The 21359-nt window shown below is 34.7% G+C and overlaps 1 long non-coding RNA gene across 8 annotated transcripts; it reads right to left on the bottom strand.

The window, feature by feature from the left end:
- Positions 1 to 9064: 9064 nt before the first annotated feature.
- Positions 9065 to 13391, bottom strand: LOC113322472. 8 transcript variants are annotated; one of them, XR_003347149.1, is made up of 8 exons: positions 13227 to 13391; positions 12957 to 13095; positions 12630 to 12709; positions 12186 to 12441; positions 11669 to 11775; positions 10577 to 10718; positions 9647 to 9749; positions 9065 to 9474 (listed from the first exon to the last, which is right to left on the bottom strand). It is a non-coding gene; the product is annotated as an uncharacterized LOC113322472 (long non-coding RNA). The 8 variants fall into 8 exon arrangements; XR_003347150.1 differs by lacking the exon at positions 9647 to 9749 and having other exon boundaries at positions 9067 to 9474; XR_003347147.1 differs by lacking the exon at positions 9065 to 9474 and having other exon boundaries at positions 9495 to 9749.
- Positions 13392 to 21359: the final 7968 nt, after the last annotated feature.

Raw genomic sequence — 21359 nt, 5'->3', positions numbered from 1 at the left:
AAACATATGCACTTGTTGGTTCAACAATAGTTAACCAAATGGTTAGCCATATGAGCATTTCATATCAACCATGTTCTTCTGCACCATAACTAGTTCAAATGACTTCAAATGAACTAGTTAGAGAGTTGTTCAATTGCAAGGAAATCTCATGTACTACACAAGACACAATTGAAGCAAAGATGATTTGATTCACTTGAATCGGTTCATGAACTTTTATAGCCACGGTTTGCAAACTGCATTCCTTAATCTTTTTAAGTTTAAGTTCAGAAATCATCTTCAGATATATAACCTTCTCAAGTTCGCAGACTAGGTTCGCGGACTTAAGTTACCGGGGCAGAGTTTACAAGCTCCAGCAAAAATTCTCGGGTATGAGAACTTTGCCGTTTCGCGGACTGGGTTCGCGGATTTAGTTTCACGCAAGTAGTTTGTCAACTCCAGCAGAAAATCTCGGGTTTGACAACTTTGGAAGTTCGCGGAATTGGCTCACGCCATTCTTCCGGTTCTCTTGATCAACAAAGTTCGCAAACTTTGGTTCAAGGAATAGGACTTATACATAAATGTGTTTCCACAAAAATGCTTATGTCCACCATTGGTTATGTAATCTAAACTCTCATTTCAATCATTGAAACATTCTTAGAGGACGTTATGTAGTTTTTACACCATTTCTCATCAAAGCAATTTTCAAGATGATTGAAACATATCATGACTTTCGTCACATGGTAAAGATAAACTTGATTGAAGCGAAAAGCTTACCAACACATATTTCGAGATATAGATAGGCGAGGTATACTCGGTTCGAAATACCAAATGTGTATAATCCAAGTCTATATATATAGCATACGACTTCTTGTCTCAAAGAGTAGGAGATAGAGTAGATAGACTTTTGAGTGATAGATAAGTTCAAGTCTTCACATACCTTTTTGTCGAGAAGTTCCACCGGTTCCTTGAGTAGTTCTTCTACTTGTATGATGAATCGACATGAAGTCCTTAAGCTCAACTACACTTTTTATCCTAGTCCGAGACTTAGCTATAATAGACTAGAAATCAAGACTTATAGTTTTGATCACTAACATTGACAAACATGCTTGAGATAACAACGCATGAGAGTTTGACCGAGCAATTCTCTAACAGAAACACATATATGTATAAGTCCTTATTCCTTGAACCGAAGTTTGAGATCTTTGTTGATCAAGTGAATCGGAGTAGTGCGTGACCTAAGTCCGCGAACTGGCGAAGTTCTCAAACCCGAGAATTTGTGCTGGAGTTTGTAAAATCCATCCGGGATCTTAAGTCCGCGAACCTAGTCCGTGAACTTGAGTAGGTTATATCTAAAAGCGATATATGTGAACTTATTCATATTAACTAAGGAATGCAATTGCAAACCGTGGCTATATGGTTCATGAACCGATTCGAGTGAACCACATCGTTTTTGCTTCAATTGTTTCTTATGTAGTACATAAGATTTCCTTGCAAGTGAACAACTCTCTAACTAGTTCATTTGAGTCATTTGAACTAGTTATGGTGAAGAAGAATATAGTTGATATGAAAGTGATCATATGGATAATCATTTGGTTAACTATTGTTGAACCAACTAATGTACAAGTTTGGGTACGGTTACACAAGCCTAGAAACGTGCATTTCATTTGTGTATAACAAGATATGTTTTCGATCTAACGGTTAATAAATATTAGCTCGAATCTAATCAGGTTTTCATCTAACGGTGAATATTGAATGCTTTGTTACCAAGATAACATTGATTGCAAACCCTGATTTGAAAGATTATATAAGGGAGAACTCTAGTAACTGGGAAACCTGATCCCCACACATTTTGTGTGATACTAGTTGTGCTAAGATAGATTCAATTCTCCTTTAACCTTTGGTTTCTTCTTCTAAACCAGGTTAACGACTTAAAGACTTCATTGGGATTGTGAAGCCAGACCGATATTACTTTCTTGTAGTTGTGTGATCTGATATTGTTGTTTCTATCGTACGAGTACAATTGTAATAACTAGTTTGAGATTTCTATCTCCGATAGGCAAGATAAAAAGTAATCAAAAACATCTTCGTCTCATCGTTTGTGATTCCACAATATCTTTTTTCGCTGCGTCGATTAAGACTATTGTGAGGTGATTGATAATACTAGGCTGTTCTTCGAGAATATAAGTCCTGATTATCAATTGGTTTTTGTTCACCTTGATTTATCAAAAGACGGAACAAAACTCGTAGGTATATTCGTTGGAAACGGATTTATCTATTGCTTTAAACTTTTCTGTATGATACATATTTGTTATTAAAGTATTCGACTTTAGGTCGTAGCAACTCTTGGTTTTGAGTGAGATCATCTAAGGTAATCAAGTACGTAGTATCCTATTGGGATCAGAGACGTAGGAGCATAACTGTACCTTGGATCAGTGTGAGATTGGTTGGGGTTCAACTACAGTCCAGACCGAAGTTAGTTTGGAGTAGGCTAGTGTCTGTAGCGGCTTAATACAGTGTGTGTTCAATCTGGACTAGGTCCCGGGGTTTTTCTGCATTTGCGGTTTCCTCGTTAACAAAATTCTGGTGTCTGTGTTATTTCTTTTCCACATTATATTTTGTTATATAATTGAAATATCACAGGTTATGCGTTATTCAATCAATTAGAATATCCGACCTTTTGGTTGTTGATTTAAATTGATTGACACTTGGATATTGGTCTTTGGTACCATCCAAGTTATCTCTCTTTGATAAAGATTCGCAGATTTCTATTTGCTTGAGTATGGATCAAATCGAGAGATTGAGATACAAAACTCTTTGATGTACTTTTATCTAGATTGATTCTGACTGTCTATTTGATTTTCTAGAAAGTATATTGGAGTTTGTCCATACAGATTGCTAAGAGAAAGATTGGGTGTGGTTGTTAGACCCCCGCTTTTTCAATTTCAGTGCTAGTGCTCTCAGGGTTTGTTGCTGATCCAGACCTGAGTTCTACCATCTTGAGACCAGGGTTGAAAAATGAAATTGGAAATTGGAAATTGATATTTTAACCGAGAGATTAATCTCCCACTGTGGTCGCTAATTGTTTGTGGGTGAAAACTATTTCTGCTGGTTTTGGTAAATTCGGATGTGTGGATGAGAAACGAATCTAGACCCTAAACAATGCACTGCATGGGAGTACTTTTGATCAATCCTGGCCTAAACCAAGAAATGGCCGTTCCAAGATTTCATCTCATGAGGAAGGGTAGCCGTTGATTATGGCTACCTTCTGTTGGCGCCTGATAGTGGCACAATGGCGCCTGATAGTAGCACAATGGCGCCTTTAGTGCATGCCAGCGTCATTGCAGCATGGCTGGCATAGTTCGTGCATGCCAGTGGCACGGTGTTGCAAGTGGCCCCTGGCGTAGCCATGGACACTAGATTTAGGCGGATGGTCGCCCAAACCTTGCCACAAGCCTGCGAACTTGGATGGCTGAGATTGCATCTCATGAGGAAGGGTAGTCGTTGATTATGGCTACCTTCTGTTGGCGCCTGATAGTGGCACAATGGCGCCTTTAGTGCATGCCATCGGCATGGCTGACATAGTTCGTGCATGCCAATGGCACGGTGGTGCAAGTGGCGCCTGGCGTAGCAATGGCCACTAGATTTAGGCGGTTGGTCACCCAAAACTTGCCACATGCCTGCTAGCTTGGTGGAGAACTTGGATGGCCGATATTGCATCTTATGAGGAAGGGTAGCCGTTGATTATGGATACCTTTTGTTGGCGCCTGATAGTGGCACAATGGCGCCTTTAGTGCATGCCAGCGGCATTGCGGCATGGTTGGCATAGTTCATGCATGGCAGTGGCACGGTGGTGCAAATGGCGCCTGGCGTAGCCATGGCCACTGAAATTTTGGCACGTTGGTGTTAGACTCAAACGTGGTGTGGAAACATCGGTTTCAATGGCCACATTGATCCCCATTCTGTGGAACATTGTTTGGCTCAGTTGGCGCGGAAACTTTGCCTAAATTAGGGTTTGGCATGTCGAAACCCTAATTAGCATGTATGGCATGTAGCATGCGGCAGGAGGCCATGGCATGGTATTTTATACAAACGATGCCAGAGTCATGCCGGAGGAGCCATATGCAGGCCACCATGTAGAGACGACCACATGATCAAATATTTCCACGGGTGGCTATGGTGTGGCGCCCTTTTTTAGGGTTTCCTAAGTCCGTACAGCTTGTGGCATGTTGCGGGCCCAAGGTGGCATGGTTTTGTGCCACAATTAGAAATTAGGGTTTCTTCCACCGCCACTAGAGCATGGCCGCCTAGGGTTTAGGCTAGACAAATTGAAGTCCGTTGTGAAGCTGGTCATGCACGGGGAGTGGGTTGGCAAGTTTTGGCATGTTGTCGCGGTAAGTGGCGCGTTTGGCATGTCGTTTGGCATGGGCACCTGACATGCTTGTTTTGGCATGTTTGGCATGCCGTTTGCTTGGCATACTCTTTTTGGCATGTTTGGCATGTCGTTTGCTTGGCATACTCGTTTTGGCATGCAGTTAGTATGTTGGCGCGGTTTTGGGAAGCTAACTTGGTATAACGACCTCTTGACACAATTTCCACCTCTTTAAAAGTTGTGGCAGGTTTACAGTGACCTGATTGGTCGATGAAAGTAGGGGGCGGCCAAGCACGGGTGTGGCTACCCTTTTGGTGCGCGTGGTAGGTTTAGTGTGACCTGATTGGTCGAAAGAGAAAAGGGTCGACAAATATGGGCCCAGCCACAACTCATTGGGAGTGTGGAAGGTTTAAAGCTACCTGATTGGTCGTCAAAGGAATAAGGGCCGGTTGGGTAGCATGGGGCATGGCCAAGTGGCGTCGTCTAGCCTATGGCATGTCCACGCTTCCCTCGTTGTTGCTCCTACTCCACGGCTCTGTTTATTCTTTGCTTTCTGACTGAGTATTTCGTGCAAGGATCTTAATCTTGATACTCGGAAATTTGCGCTACTCTGATGCGAGTGAACACAAATCCGTCATGCCATACCAATGTTTAAGAGTTCTGCTGGGGAACTGAACACGGGAAAAGTATTCAGGGGGTCTTATATTAGGGAATAATATAAGCAAGGTGTTGAAATTTACAGAGTGTCTGGGATTGTTGCTACATACGCCAGTCTGGATAAATTTCGTGTAAATATATTGAACGGCTCAATAAATATGCCAGTGAAGAGGTTGACACTCATGGCTCCACTTCCTTACAGAGTGACGTCACATCAGATGCAAGGTTTTACGATTTTAACTTTAAGCTTAAAACCACCATCAATAGCGGGATATACTTGCGATCAAGGTATTCTAGGACCTTTGATAATGAGAGATTAAATATCAATTCTAGTTATTAAGACAAGAACATGTTAGTGAATGAAAACGATATCCTTAACCAATATCTTTATATCTTGATTTGCGTGTTTGTTTTACTTTATTTGTTTTTAGTATAACTTAGTTTATAAAAATCAGAAAACCCCCTTGTTACCTTTGTTTATATAAGAAATCGAAACAAACGACAACCTAGACCTCTCTGTGGGAACGATCCTTTCTTGCCCTTGCTTCATAATATATTTTGAGTAGTAAGAAAGTGTAATTATTTTTGACGCCTACGACAGCGATCAGAGGTGTTGTTGTTGTGTAGGTTATGTGGTTGTGTATGAAACCGAAGTTGAGATGGACATTGTAGATATGTAATACAATTGGCTGTTTTTGAAGATGAATGTTTGTTGTGTGGTATTGAAATTAGGTAATAGATTGTAAGAAGTATGATTTGTAAGTGGTGGAAATTCTGTGAGATTACAAGTCAATAGATATAATGGTGACAATGGTGTTGGTGTTATAGCTCATGGTGTTGGCATTGATGTTGAAGTACAAGGGATGTGGATGAACTGAGGTTGTGATGAATTGGATATTCGTTCTGTTGATTCTTTGAAGTTTATGTGACTAAGAAGATGGTCATGTCGTTGTTACTGGTATTGAATTATAGGTGGCGCAGGTTTGGTTAAATTCGGAAATCGGGGATGGTGATGAAGCTGAATTGATAAATACAGTTTGTGTTCTGATGTTGAGAATGGTGGTGGATGTGAGAATCTCAAATAGAACTGGAGTTAGTTGTGGTGGATGTTGAGATGGATAGAATGATTGAAGTTATTTGTGGATGGTTATAATCTCAACTGAAGTGCAAATGGAGTCTTAGGGTTTAGTGCAAAATTGTACTGAGTTACAAGTAGTAGTGGTGTTGTTAAAGCTGCAGGGGATATGAGTGGTTGGTGGAAGTTTATGAACTGTTTTGAGATATGGAATAGAGTCACAGCTACAACTTGTTGAGATGAATTGTTTGATGTAGTGTTGTTGTTTTAGTTGAAGCTTAAAGCAGCTTTTGCAGGTAAAGCTTAAATTGCAGTTGTATTGGGATTATAAAACTGTATAAAATGAAAGTTTGTATTTTGATCAAATGAATAGAATCAGGTTGCAAGTGAATTTGTAGTTACAATAGAGTATTTACATGTTAGTCATTCCAGTCAGTTTAGTTGACTCAGTTTATCTGACTGAGTTGAATCGGTGTTATCTAACTGAGTTACAAATCATGACCTGAGTTGACTCGACCTTGACCATTTACCATGGACTTTGACCTTTGACTGGACGTTGACTGTTAGTTGAACCATTTGACCATCAGTGACCGTTAGTTGACCCTGTTGGGTCAGCACTTGTGTAATGGACCGAGTCTAGTGGACTTGGGCTTAGTGCCATGTATTCTTAGTTAGACATTTTGGACAATTTATGGTCTGAATTAACCTTTGACTTCTTCTACACAGTTGTAGATATTCATAAGACTTAGCTATGGACTATAGAATCAACTTAATTGGATTAGTAAACTCTTAATTATGCTAAAGATAGATAATAACAAGGTGTAGAACCATAAAAGGGCTTAAAACCATTAATAGACTTGTATGATTCTTGTATAAGCCATTTTGGCTAGATTCTTAGAGTTCCTGTGTGATTAACAGTTAATTATTAACAACGATCGATTCAAAGGATGAACCAGAGGATCATGGATCTCGAAGTAGGCGTGGCTTGTCACCAAAAGAGGTGGGAATCGATAACGAACTCTCTTGTATTCATTATTGTTTTACAAATCTATGTTGTGTTAAATTCATGCATTGTTTGATTTACTTTCCGAAAGTTCTGTTGATTCTTTTAATCTTTCCATCACTTGGAAAAGAATTGAAATGCTTTGTTTGTGATTATGAATGTTGTGGGAAATAAGAATTTCCATCTGTGGTATATAGGATACGCTCATTCACGTTTTCATTTATACCTACTTACTTTCAGCTTTTATGCAATGGCTAGGGCGATACACCATAATATTACCTATTCGGTGTGGAATTGGCATCAATATTATAAATTCAAAAGAAGGAGTTTGTCCATATACATGTTTATTTGAGTGTTTAATATGAGATGTGTGCCCAAAACTTTATATATCCAGTATTATATGGCTTGGGCGATACATCGCGATATTACATGGCTAGGGCTATACACCGCAATATTATTCTTCCTTTATATCCAGTATTCTATGGGTAGGGCGAGACACCTCAATATTACATGGCTAGGGCGATACACCACAATATTATTCTTTAGTATTGTGCGGGCAACACATGTCTCATACATGGATGTTTACTGTGCTTTTAAATTACTTTGAAAAAGTTTCTACAATATGTTTTACCGTTTTCCGTGTTTCATCAGTTTTCAATGATTACTTGAAAGTTAGTTGTTATTTATGCTGGGCACCTCTTCTAGGGATGATGTGCTCACCCATTCCCACTTTCAGTTTCAGATACAGATCAAGATGTGCACGTGGCGATGACAGCTCTGAGGAGTTGGTTACGTTAGTTAGTTAGCTTCCGCGATGTCTGTTTTGTGTTTATATTCTATTTATAAATCAACTCACCATTAAATATGTATCATTTGAGAGGAGTTCTTGTATTTATTTCAGAGTGGATTTAGATTCGAGTTAATCTTTGTTTAGAAATTCTTTCTTATCGTTTAAATAGATGGTTTTAGATCCTTAATGCCTCATTTTATAGTTAACCTTTTGGATTAGTTAGCTGCTAGCTTTGGGGGCGCTACAGTGTTGGAATCAGAGCTCACAATTAGATCTTATATGGCAAATAATAGGAATATCCAGTGCCAATTAGTGAACTAGATTAGTTTAGAACTGGGTTGGGCTTGTGAGATAAATCTAAATTCACTAAAACAATCAATAACTAAAAGATGAATTGAGATTGATTTGTATAACATTTTGATTGCTTGCTTCTTGTTTAGTCGTATATATATTTTATGAAGTAAAATTTATCAGGATTACACCAGTTACAATAGAATTTTGGAGATTAGTTAATCTTAATAAGTTGGTACTTTGTTAATCCAGCATTGGGGAATAGTGAAATTTGCGTTTTTTCTGTTCGTAGGAAGGCATTGTTGGGCTTGGCCAACCTTGACAGGGCAACTACATTCAGAGATGACCGATCATAGAAATGTGATATAGTTTTTTTTTAGAAAATCGATGATTTATAATTTCATTCAGAAAGATTTGTAGGATCCTTCTTCGTAAATAGATTCAATTACCTTTTGAAACAGAAAATTAGTATGACGAATTAAAACTGTTAAAATGTAAATTAGTATCATATTGAACATAACTTAAATCAAAATCTCATTAACAAATATATAGCGATAAAATAATAATTGGATCAAGTAGCTATGCAGATTTATTAATTATTACTACGGTTGAAATTTTTACCAACTAAACTAGTTTATAAAAATCAGAGATACGCTATTTTGCATCTAAACCAAAGTAAGATTATTAGAATTAAATTTAATAATGTGATCATATTATATAAGATAAAACTAATCTTGTTAATAGTCTTATATTAAATATCTTTAGTCATATAAAACATTTAACGAGCCACTAGAATAAAACAAATTCATGGAATATTTTTTCTAATAATTAGGATCATTAATCTATTGAAATGGAAAATTATCAACATTTATATACCGTTGCGTTTTGTAAATTAAACTAGGCCTTTACCCGTGCCATCACGACACGGGGCTTGATGTTGGTTAATAATTAATTTCGTATCAAATGTCCCGAAGACTTAACTTCTTTTGATGCCAACAACTTTTCGTATTGCTCCCAAAACTGTAGGGTTTTTTGTTTGTTAAATATATGATATTAGCCCTTACAAACATTGATCCAAATTGGGTTCATAGAATTGATAGGGAATAAGTACATATCCCACACCTGAAAAATTTATGCCCTCAACACTTATGGTAACACCTGAAAATAATATGCCTTTGTCAGTTTCAAAATCGTTACCATGTTTGTCGTCATTTGGCATAACCATTGGGACTCAGCAGCTCCCGAAAACTTGGAATAGGTTGGATTCCACCATAAAACTTGCTCTTAATAATCACACGAATATGGATTTCCTGGAAGAAAAAGAAGAATGTTGGGCAATATCATTCACTGCTAAGTTTATTAACTTTGAAAAGGATTCATGGTATTGTGATTCAGGCTACCACAATGGGAAGTCTTTAACTACTTAAAAAAATGCACAGTAAGTGCTCAAACTTCACTGCAAAAACAAACATCTCAACATACTTAAACTGCTGCTATCATAGAAACACCGAGTATTACGATGCCTCACAAAGAACGTGTGTGGAAAACCAAATTTTATCCGGAGTCGAGGAGCAGTGTCACATACCTGAAAAAAACTGATTCAGTTTTGCATTTACATCCATCACCACAATAGTTCTTAAAGGAAACGAACTATAACTCCACACACCACAATCTCGTGAATAAGACAATGTAAAGAAAACAAAATACCAACTGAGAAAGACTAATTAAACAAATGTATGAAAGTTCCCGAAATTCCAATATCCACCCTAGTCTATAGGAAATAACTCGAGGAAAGCCGAAAGTTACAAAGTGTTTGCGGGAAAGCCGAAAGTTACAAAGTTTTGCTACTACTGTAATGTGTCTACCGATTGATAGACCTTGGAAAATATAGAGCTTAAACTATGATAATCCAGAAATAATCAAGACCACATTAGTTGAAAAAAGAACTTCATAATCTCAATATACAGTTCAGTAAGAAGTAACTTTAACTCCCTCTGTATATTTCATTTAACGCTGTAACAAATTAAATCAAAAGAGAAAGAAAAAAATAGACACATTGTGTCACATAATAAGGCACTACGGTGGATGTTGGGATTTACTACTGTCAGCAAACTACTTTATACCACATAACAAAACTTTTACTTATGACATTTGATGGGATAAGATACATCATTGCAGTATCGCGACCTACTATCTGCCGACTGATGAATAATCCATCAAACAAATTGTATGAGGTATGTTATTTTTGAACTTAAAGATCCATAATCGCTTACATGTACATAATTACAACTGCAGTATATTTTTTAACAGATTGAGCAAAACCCAACCATCTCATTTTAGATGTAATGACTAAAACTGAAATACAACTCATACATGATAGATCTTAGTTTACAATGGCCATTCTAAACTAACCTCGAACTTCAAATAACATGAATATGTTACTGTCATTTTCCTTCGCCAGAAATTGCATAGGAATATATGTTCACACTATCCTGGCTGCTCAAAAGCTTATATCGGTAGTCATAGGCTGCAGTGAAAATTAAAAGGGACAAACCTGCACATGGATCAACAACAATTATTGGTTAGCGCTCCCCGGATATCATTCACCAATCAATACTGTGAATCTAAAAGTAGTGTAGGAATCCAGCATGAGAAGACTAAGCCATACAAAATTTGTTACAGGCACATTAACCCCCAAATCAATTTGTTTCATTTTCAACCGATCCCATATGTGGTGGTACCTTTCGACCTACTGCCGAAGGAAGACGAACTTTACATATTTCACTGCAATATTTAACTTTCAACATGCTTCAAAAAAAATGTAAATTTCAACACCAACATTGATCAGTATATATCCCAAATCCATGATAAACTTGTCATATTTCACTACTAGACAACATCACCATTGAACTCTATAACCCCAAATCAATTACAAAATAATGCATTCAAATTCATTTGGGATTTTAGAATTTTTAGTTGAATTTGAGGTATCAATTGACGAAGTTAAGAGCTTAAAGGTAAAAACTTGATGTTATAGTTCTGTGTGCCTGTGCATATTGCTGGTTCACTTTTTCCCTAATGAAATACCATAAATTCATATGATTTTTTGGGGTTTCAATCAAATAAGGATTATGTCGTAACGGTGTCATTCAGACGAACCATGGGGGCCTAAAAATAGACATGTACCAAATTTAATCCAAAGAAAAAAAACAGTTTAATCATAATATAAGCATACTCTTCCCAACGCGAATTTAACTGTGCATAATCTACAAAAAAAGACCATACTTGAAAATTAATCCACAGTGCTAATCATGAAAAAAAAATGATGATCCAGAAAAAATCGTTCAAACCTAAACAAAATTTCATCAACAAACCTAATCAGACAAAAAAAATACCCCCATGAATAAGCATGAAGTTTAAGAAACAATTTTTTTATGAGATCTAACTATTTTTTTATACAAACAAAATAAAGAAAGAACTGAGAGGCTGGTTCTGGTGACTTACGCCACACTTTTACAGGTCATGATAGACCCTGGAGTTCTTATCTCCGTGATACATCCCAGGGAAAACTAATGGATATTTGATTCGAAATTTCCAATGAAGATAATTTTCTGAATACAAAATAAATATCAGTCAATTAGCTATAAAGCCATACAGACAGAAGCAGTAGAAGAACATAGATAAGGAGAAACTGTTATTGGAGCAGGCTTTTGCCACCGGATTCGGCAGTATTCCAATAACAGCTTCCCCATTAGATCTTCAAATGTTGGTGTTTTCATCTCTTCGAAATAAGCTAAGGTTAGAGTTGCCGTAGCTTGCTTCTTAAGTGATTTGTATCTTGATTGAGAAATCACTTAAAGGAAATACTTAAGAGGATCAATCACTTAATGTGCCTGGAATCCAGCAATGAAGTATTGATTTGGGGGTTATGCAAGAAAAAGGTAAGCCATAAAAAATATGAAGACTAAATAAAGAAAAACATTGCATAACCCCCAAAACAAACTCTTGGTAGAAATTATACCTTTTCGTTTGGCATATCGCTATGTTTTGACAGTAGTATTCGGATACACAAACATAAATAACGAATGAAATTTGTGTATTTCACGGAAACCCCAAAGACCAAAGAGCTAAAACCCGAAAAATTGAACTCTTCCTCTTGAAAGATTTTTTGAGTAATACCTCCACCGAGGAACTGAAAAAACTTGTGGAATTTTTAACCAAACTACCTTTCTTCGTCCTAAATTGGGTGTTTCAATTTCGTATCCAAGCCCAAATATCTGCAATCAAGTTAACCCCAATTACATTACACCATCAAAATCATAAGTAGTTTAAAACTAAAGATGAGAGAAAATGTTTGACATAAACACTTGCGTGTCCACACCATTTCTCCTTCTTTCAAATGCAAAGGACAAACCTAATAGTTTTGATCAAGTAAAACAAAATATCACTTGAATGACTAACTTACATCCAATCTTCTGAAACCCTGAGAGAGACATTTTCGTATGGAGGATTTGTAAGGACAATACTTCGAAGAACATTGAATGCCTGCACCATGGACAAACTTAACCTAAATCATCAAAAATAAAATAATTCAAATTTCATTAATGAAATAACATTTGGAACTCAAAATAACTTCATAGAAATGAAATTCGCAGCAACTATGTAACTTTTATACCTAAAAAAACACCTGAATACACAAATCAAAATACAAAAATAAGAAACTTAGCAATAGAAATTACATCATCCTTTTAAGATTACTGCCAAAAAAAAATATCGATTGATTTAGTTTTACCTGCGTCTTAACCGTTAACAAAAAGTTTTAGCATCTATATTTCTATGGTTGAAGTCTTCCTGAGTTTTCTTATACCCCATAAATATGTGTACTCAGAATGTTTTTCAGTGAGAAACCTATGAAAATCTCCAAGTTAATTCTGATCAAAACAAAAAAATAATTCCAAGTTAATCCAAAGTCTCCAGGTTAAGAATACCCTAAGTATCTGTACTAAACTAATTGGGAATTCTTGAAATCAAGTGAATATAAAGACCATAACGATGTACTTACAAATTATTATTTATTTTTTTCTATATTTTACTATAGCGGTGTGTCGGAGTTTCGTCCATATGAGGTCTGGATTTGATCTTGTGGTGGAAGAATGAGAGAGCAAGAAGGAGACAGACTTTGTGCGAAGAGAAGAAGGGGAAGAGGTTTGTGCGTTTTATTATCGGTAATGGGTGGAAGGATGCATATTCGTACGAGGAATTGAGGCCATAAATTTATTTCTTGGAAGGACAAATCCTCGCCACTGTTTACATAAGTCAAATTATCCAAAGTGTGTTATGTATTCTTGATGATTAGAAATTTATGTTTTAATCAAATAAACTAGAGAGATAATTTAATATCTATATTATAAGGGATAATGGTGTTTTTCCATATAGACGGTTATTTATATTTGGGACACATAAAAGACGGTCTATATTTAAGTTTTTCAATCTATATTTTTATCATATAAAGAAGGGTTGAGATTGAGTTGCAGATTTAAGATTTTCAATTTACATTTTTAGCATCCAAATAGTGATCTAGATTGTATTTAATAAGTTTTTGAATTTCCTCTCCACCCTCTTAATGTCATTTATTTGGGAGTTATTTTTTCCATTTAATGTGAAACCATTTCTTTTATTCAAAATTAAATTCTCTTTTAACTTAATCCCTTTCATAATCAAAATCAACATTTTTAGCATATAAAAGAATGGTAGTGCCTCATGCCTAAATTTTTTGGTCGTATATGCAATTTGATTTCTTTTTGTTTTTATTCATTAATGTCGTATTTTGTGATAAGGATTTTGTTTATTCGTTTGAAGTTAAAAGATATTCAAATATGATTGTTCTCTATTCATTTTTACTCTTATATTAGGTTTTCTAATACCCATATCATTTAATATTTTATTTTTTTATGTTGTCCAATTTAACTTTGACTTCTTCGACCAAAATCAAGAAGATTTTCATGGAGTGAAAATAATTAACGAAGAAAGCCCCGGTTCTCCCCGGTTCCATTGTTCTTTGTATATATCTATACTATATTATAAGGGACAACGGTGTTTTTCCATATGGACGGTTATCTACATTTGGAACACATAAAGGACGGTCTAGATTTAAGTTATATTATAAGGGACAACGGTGTTTTTCCATATGGATGGTTATCTACATTTGGGACACATAAAGGATGGTCTAGATTTAAGTTTTTCAATCTACATTTTTATCATATAAAGAAGGGTTGAGATTGAGCTCCAGATTTAAGATTTTCAATTTACATTTTTAGCATCCAAATAGTGATCTAGATTGTGCCACATATTTAATAAGTTTTTGAATTTCCTCTCCACCCTCTTAATGTCATTTATTTGGGAGTTACTTTTACCATTTAATGTGAAACCATTTCTTTTATTCAAAATTAAATTCCCTTTTAACTTAATCCCTTTCATAATCAAAATCTACATTTTTAGCATATAAAAGAATGGTGGTGCCTCATGCCTAAATTTTTTGGTCATATATGCAATTTGATTTCTTTTTGTTTTTATTCATTAATGTCGTATTTTGTGATAAGGATTTTGTTTCTTCGTTTGAAGTTAAAAGATATTCAAATATGATTGTTCTCTATTCATTTTTACTCTTGTATTAGGTTTTCTAATACCCATTTCATTTAATCTTTTATTTTTTTATGTTGTCCAATTTAACTTTGACTTCTTCGGCCAAAATCAAGAAGATTTTCATGGAGTGAAAATAATTAACGAAGAAAGCCCCGATTCCATTGTTATTGCCCTTAGAATTTTTAAATATTTTTTTAACTGTATTGCTACTTCTATTGCAGAGTTTCAACCTCTTTTTTGGACTATGTCATGTACATGTTGGTACCAAATGGATTGAGGATTCCTGATCAATATTCTTTTTCTTTATATTATATGAACCTTGAAATTACATTTCTTCATACGGTGCAGGCATATCTTAGAGATTTTATTTTTTTGCTTTCTTTTTTAGGGAAATGTCAGACAAAAATACATTTCCTAGAAATAACTATTTTGGTTTTGGGTATATTGTTTATGGTGTGGATCATTAGAAGCCTTCACATTAGATTTATATATCATTATTGTTTAGGAATCCGACAATAAGCAAAAGTTTTTCTAATACGAAATCTGAAGGGAAGCCGTTTTTAAGATACATACTTTCCCACCCCTAGATCCTAAGACTCCAAGAGGATGTGATTGGTTTTGAATTATATTCGATGAAAAAAATGCATTAGAATATCAAGAACCATTGATTGACCAGCTTATGCCTACTAATACCAGTATGAGGATTTGATGGGCACATCCTTCATGTAGGATTTTAAAATAGAATGATCACAGAACACCCTCTCATGTGTTACTTCACAATCTTTGGTTGAAATCTGATGGTATCAATCAGATTTTCACGTATCGCTTGCAAAATTTATGGTTAATGAAAGTTTATTGAAATATTGTCATACACCGAGAACATAAAAGAGGACCAAAAAGTACCATAGAAATACATTACCGCCCTCATAGGTTGACCACCGATGGATAGGAATTTAAGAAGACTACCATAATTGGAACACGTTTTAGGCTACCATTATATCCGAAATTCGTTAACCCAATATTTAACGTTTCAATTTTTAAGAGGCTTAATTACCATATTAAGTCTAACTGTATCCATATGAATCAGAATAAGTAGTTTTGCACAACCTTAATTACCTGGATTAAGGAACAATATATGCAGTATCCATGAATTTCATGAAATCAAATACATCCACCGGATTCCATATGATTAAACTTCAGTAATCGGTAACCTAAATAGTAAATATACTAATCATGCGTATTAGGGCCCATAACGTTAAATCTTAAATGTTAAGGAAACAATATTTCAACGGATCTCAATTCTCGAAAATTATGAAATACTTAAGGTAACAATTTACGGTGATTGATAAGAATATTGGTTAATTTAGATTTCAAGGAAATGACCACACGGTCATAATCACGATTGGGATCGTAATAACCAATCCAAAGTTTCCCACTCATTTGAAACACAATATAGGATCAATACATAATCTGAATCTCCCACTTCATCCTAGCACTTCATTGAATAAGTAACAAGTTTTACTTTTACCCGATCTCAAAACTATGAGACAATTAAGGAAGTAATTCATGGTTATTTATGGAGAGACTTATGCAATCAGGATCGTACAGAATCCTCTAATCTTTCTCTAAAACTATGAGAGGTAATTTAGGAAACCATAGGATATCTTTTAAAGGAAATAGGATGGCAGATAATAAAGGAAATAGGATGCCAGATAATTAGGGAAACAACAATTATCCAAAAGTCAAAGTTATCCTACCGAAATCCATCCAAAATCAATCCTTATATATATATCAGGGTATGACCCGTGCCGTTCTTTGGCCTTTTCTTGAACATAGAAATGCAATTTTAAGATGCCAAAGATGAATTTCGGTGGTTGAGTTACACAAAAGTTATTATGGATGTCTAGTACTGAATTGTTTCCAAAAAGTTATGATGCGTGGACACTGCCGCATGTATTGTGAATATTTTTGCATACGTAGAAATGTAAACGATGACAATCGGAGTTCATCATAATTTTATACATCAAACGTTGCATAGAAATGTAAACGATTATAATCGGAGCTCATCATAATTTTATACATCAAACGTTTAAAGCGGTTAAAATCTATCAATATTCATAAAAACCGGAACCATACTTTGATGGATAGAGTTAGTCGCCGAAGAGTACTTTATTTAGGAAAAACTTCCGAACAATATGCTCTATATCATTTTGAATGTGCCGATTCGATGGTGGAACTACTAATAACTTGCAACGGTTCAAGGAGGATTTAATATAAGAAGTTAAAATGTGGTCGATCAAAAAATCTGAACCCAAATCATTCCCCACAGCATCATCAACTAATTCAAGGAGGCATTTATTTATTTGCAAAATGTTGTGGAAAAAAAATCTTAATTTAATCAATCCAACTAAAATCTTACATTTGCGACTTTGTGGTATTTGTCATATTTTTTCTCATCTTCTAACCTTTTCGCAAACAAAATTAAGATAAAATGCCAGAAGACGCTTAATTTTCTTCTTTTTTTTCTTATTTTTTTTTTATTTTGATACGCGAAAGCCGGACTCAGGTCTCTGCTCGAATCCAGCCAGTTGGACTGGCCCCACTACCAAACCCAACACCGCTCAACCCACTATACAACTAATCTATTACAAACCTTTATGATGATGGGGATTGAACCCCTGACTTCCTCCTTACCGGAATTGATGAGATATCATTGAGCTATGCTTTTGGATCCAAGTGCATAAATTTGTGGGTAACACTCAGTTTTTTGTTTAGCAAAGTTGATGGGATACCACTGAGTGTTTCAAGAGAAGACCCTTAATTAGTGTTGTCCTTTGCAAAGTCGACGGATTACCAATGTCAATTACCAACATCTTAAGATCTTTCTTAAAAGAGAAAGTAAAAGATCATCGAAGAAAGGAATTAGTGCAAAACCAATGGCAGAAGCCCTGGTAAGCAACAGTTGCAATCATCACCTTAAATAATTTTTTCAAACTACAAATTAATTTGGGTTGTTGTATAGATTTGTTGGCAAGTTTCAGCGCCATCACCTAATCAGATGACCTTTACAGTTTTCTCTAGATTTCAATTTTGATGGGACCAAAGTCATAGACAGTGAGATAGAGAAAGCTATCCTACATGTCATTGGGTAGATACTGAGATTGTTATATTAGCATTTAGCTTAGCTTAATCATGAGGTTAGCAGATAATTTATACATTGCATGAACAATAAGGATTGGACATTGCACTTCATTGCACAAACCAGCCCCGTATTATAGTTGAACAATCATATTCAAATATGATTGTTCTCTATTCATTTTTATTCTTGTATTAGGTTTTCTAATACCCATTTCATTTAATCTTTTATTTTTTTATGTTGTCCAGTTTAACTTTGACTTTTTCGGCCAAAATCAAGAAGATTTTCATGGAGTGAAAATAATTAACGAAGAAAGACCCGGTTCCATTGTTATTGCCCTTAGAATTTTTAAATATTTTTTTAACTGTATTGCTACTTCTGTTGGAGAGTTTCAACCTCTTTTTTGGACTATGTCATGTACATCTTGGTATCAAATAGATCGAGGATTCCTGATTAATATTCTTTTTCTTTATATTATATGAACCTTGAAATTACATCTCTTCATACGGTGCAGGCATATCTTAGAGATTTTATTTTTTTGCTTTCTTTTTTAGGGAAATGTCAGACAAAAATACATTTCCTAGAAATAACTATTTTGGTTTTTGGTATATTGTTTATGGTGTGGATCATTAGAAGCCTTCGCATTAGATTTATATATCATTATTGTCTAGGAATCCGACAATAAGCAAAAGTTTTTCTAACACGAAATCTGAAGGGAAGCCGTTTTTAAGATCCATACTTTCCCACCCCTAGATCCTAAGACTCCAAGAGGATGTGATTGGTTTTGAATTATATTCGATGAAAAAAATGCATTAGAATATCATTAACCATTGATTGACCAGCTTATGCCTACTGATACCCGTATGAGGATTTGATGGGCACATCCTTCATGTAAGATTTTAAAAGAGAATGATCACAGAACACCCTCTCATGTGTTACTTCACAATCTTTGGTTGAAATCTGATGGTATCTATCAGATTTTCACGTATCGCTTACAAAATTTATGGTTAATGAAAGTTTATTGAAAAATTGTCATACACCAAGAACATAAAAGAGGACCAAAAAATACCATGGAAATACATTACCTCTCTCATAGGTTGACCGCCGATGGATAGGAATTTAAGAAGGCTACCATAATTGGAACACGTTTTAGGTTTAACAGTCGTTCAATACCAATAGAATCTAACATACTTCCCTAATTTTCTTCGAAGGTTACACTAATAAAACCAAATGGAAAAATTGATAGAACTATTCAAGCAATGACAAAGGGAGCCTAAAATCGAATGACGGGAAAAGATGAGCAACCACAAGATTTCTTTACTGGGAGACACAAATGTAGTTGAGTTTTCTAGGTTAACGTATACGAATTGGCACTCTAACCGAATTAATAATAATATTGTTGGAGATTCACTTTAATTATAAGTAGGAATACTAAAAAATTTCAGTAAATCGAAGTAATTGAACTGCATTCACAGGCATCATCGAATGATTGCAATGGGTAGAAAAACGGTAAATGATAATTTGGAGGTATAGAAATAGGACCATCACATTTTACAACTTCATAAACATAAAAACAATGGTGGAAAAATGTTTCTTTTCCATTTTCATTGTTGATAGATCGATCATCTGGTCCATCACACTAACAACTAATGATATAAAGTAATATACATGATACAAATTCATAGTATTGTGAAATCGTCACAATAATGATGTCTTATTCCACATTGAACTCCTAAGGAGTATGATTCAAAATAATATAAATAATCGAACAAGTGAAGCAAACATTCCGAATCAAAGCCCGTGCCGTTACAGCAGGGTCATATCCTAGTTAGATTAGACTTAAGAACGTGAGGATTTATTGCATAAAAAGACTAAATTTTTTAGTAATCTTACACTTAATTTTTCTTTAGTTTAGTAACTAATTTAGTAAATCATTGAAATTAAACAGATACACATGGAGAAATAATAGTATTTTGATGTTTAGTACAAAAAATAGACTCGAAATAAATCAATTTGTATATTAATAAGATACTTTACTTCAATAGAAAAATTTAAAGGCTATTAAGACATATTAGAATTTTTGGTGATTAAATTTTTGAATATATCTAAATAAATTAAGACAAATTAAAATTTTATACAGTCTTAAATTAAATCATATTAAATTATCAACACCAACATTTTACAAGATTCAGTATACAGATTCAATAGGAATAAATAAAAATTAATTATATCAATCTTTATGTAAATGTGGAATCATATTAAAAGATTAAGACTTAGTATCAGTAAACCAATAACGATAATAATAATGATAGTGAGAATAGTAACACAACTGATAATGACTTTTCAATAATTATGCTACAGCAAATCTAAAAATAGATAATATTTGGAAAATTTATATATTGTATAACAGTAAAATTAAAATATTAGATATTATAAATTGAAATGAAATCAATTTGGATGAATTAGATGGATAAATATCTAACAAACATGAAACTACTTTTTATAAATATTAGACTATAAATATTAGCGCAAAAATGTACTTATTTGTTGGAATATAAATTTATAGGATAAGCCAATTGTATTACAATCTGATAGGTGACAGAGATTAAAGAATAATTAGTCTAAAAATTATGATCGTGTAGACAATCCAATACTAGAAAAATAATGAGATTAGTATATTTGATAGATCCTGAATGTCGTATAGAAACTTTATTATAGAGTCTCTTCTAATGTACTTAGAACCAGTAAGTTATTGAAATAAAAATTAGTGAAGAAAACTTAAGTCTAAAATTCATGGTTTCCATTATAGAGATTTGTGTAAGAAACTTATACTTCCCTCTTGGATAGAACTTAAATCAGTATAGTTGAACCTAGAGCCGCAAATTTCAGTTGTAGAAAACCATATAGGTTTGTGTTTCATTTATTGTTGTTTCGAACTCATTTAAAATGAGTTGATTTTCACGCGTTTGCAAGTATGAGCAGTACTTGCACTTAGTTGAGAGATAGTATTTCTCTATAAGGTGGGGAGTTTTGAAGACTAGAAGGATGGCTCAATTTTCGAGGACGAAAATGAATAAGGTGGGGAGAATGTAAGGACCCTCAAGCTCGTCAATGCTATTAGACAAGTCAAGTGACGAATTAGCTGTTAATAACTCGATTAGTTTAACACGAACGCTAATTAATATGAATTAATCTAACAACGATATAGATACGAAACTAGTACCGCTGGATAGATCTCGAAAAGTTACGCAGAATTGACTACTCGAACGTGTCATTCGGACATCAGACGAAGATATCTGTTTTATTAGGTAAAGAGTAAAATGGTCATTGCACATTAAAGTGTTATCAAAGCAACCGACTTTTCTTCTCAGGGCAGCCTCTATGGATAACTCAAAAGCAAATCGATAAGGTCGGGAT

Source organism: Papaver somniferum, chromosome 11 (genome assembly GCF_003573695.1).
Source record: "Papaver somniferum cultivar HN1 chromosome 11, ASM357369v1, whole genome shotgun sequence".
Classification (NCBI taxonomy): domain Eukaryota; kingdom Viridiplantae; phylum Streptophyta; class Magnoliopsida; order Ranunculales; family Papaveraceae; genus Papaver; species Papaver somniferum.
The sequence above is the reverse complement of the archived record's forward strand: the minus strand, read 5'-3'. Positions and strand labels throughout refer to the sequence as shown.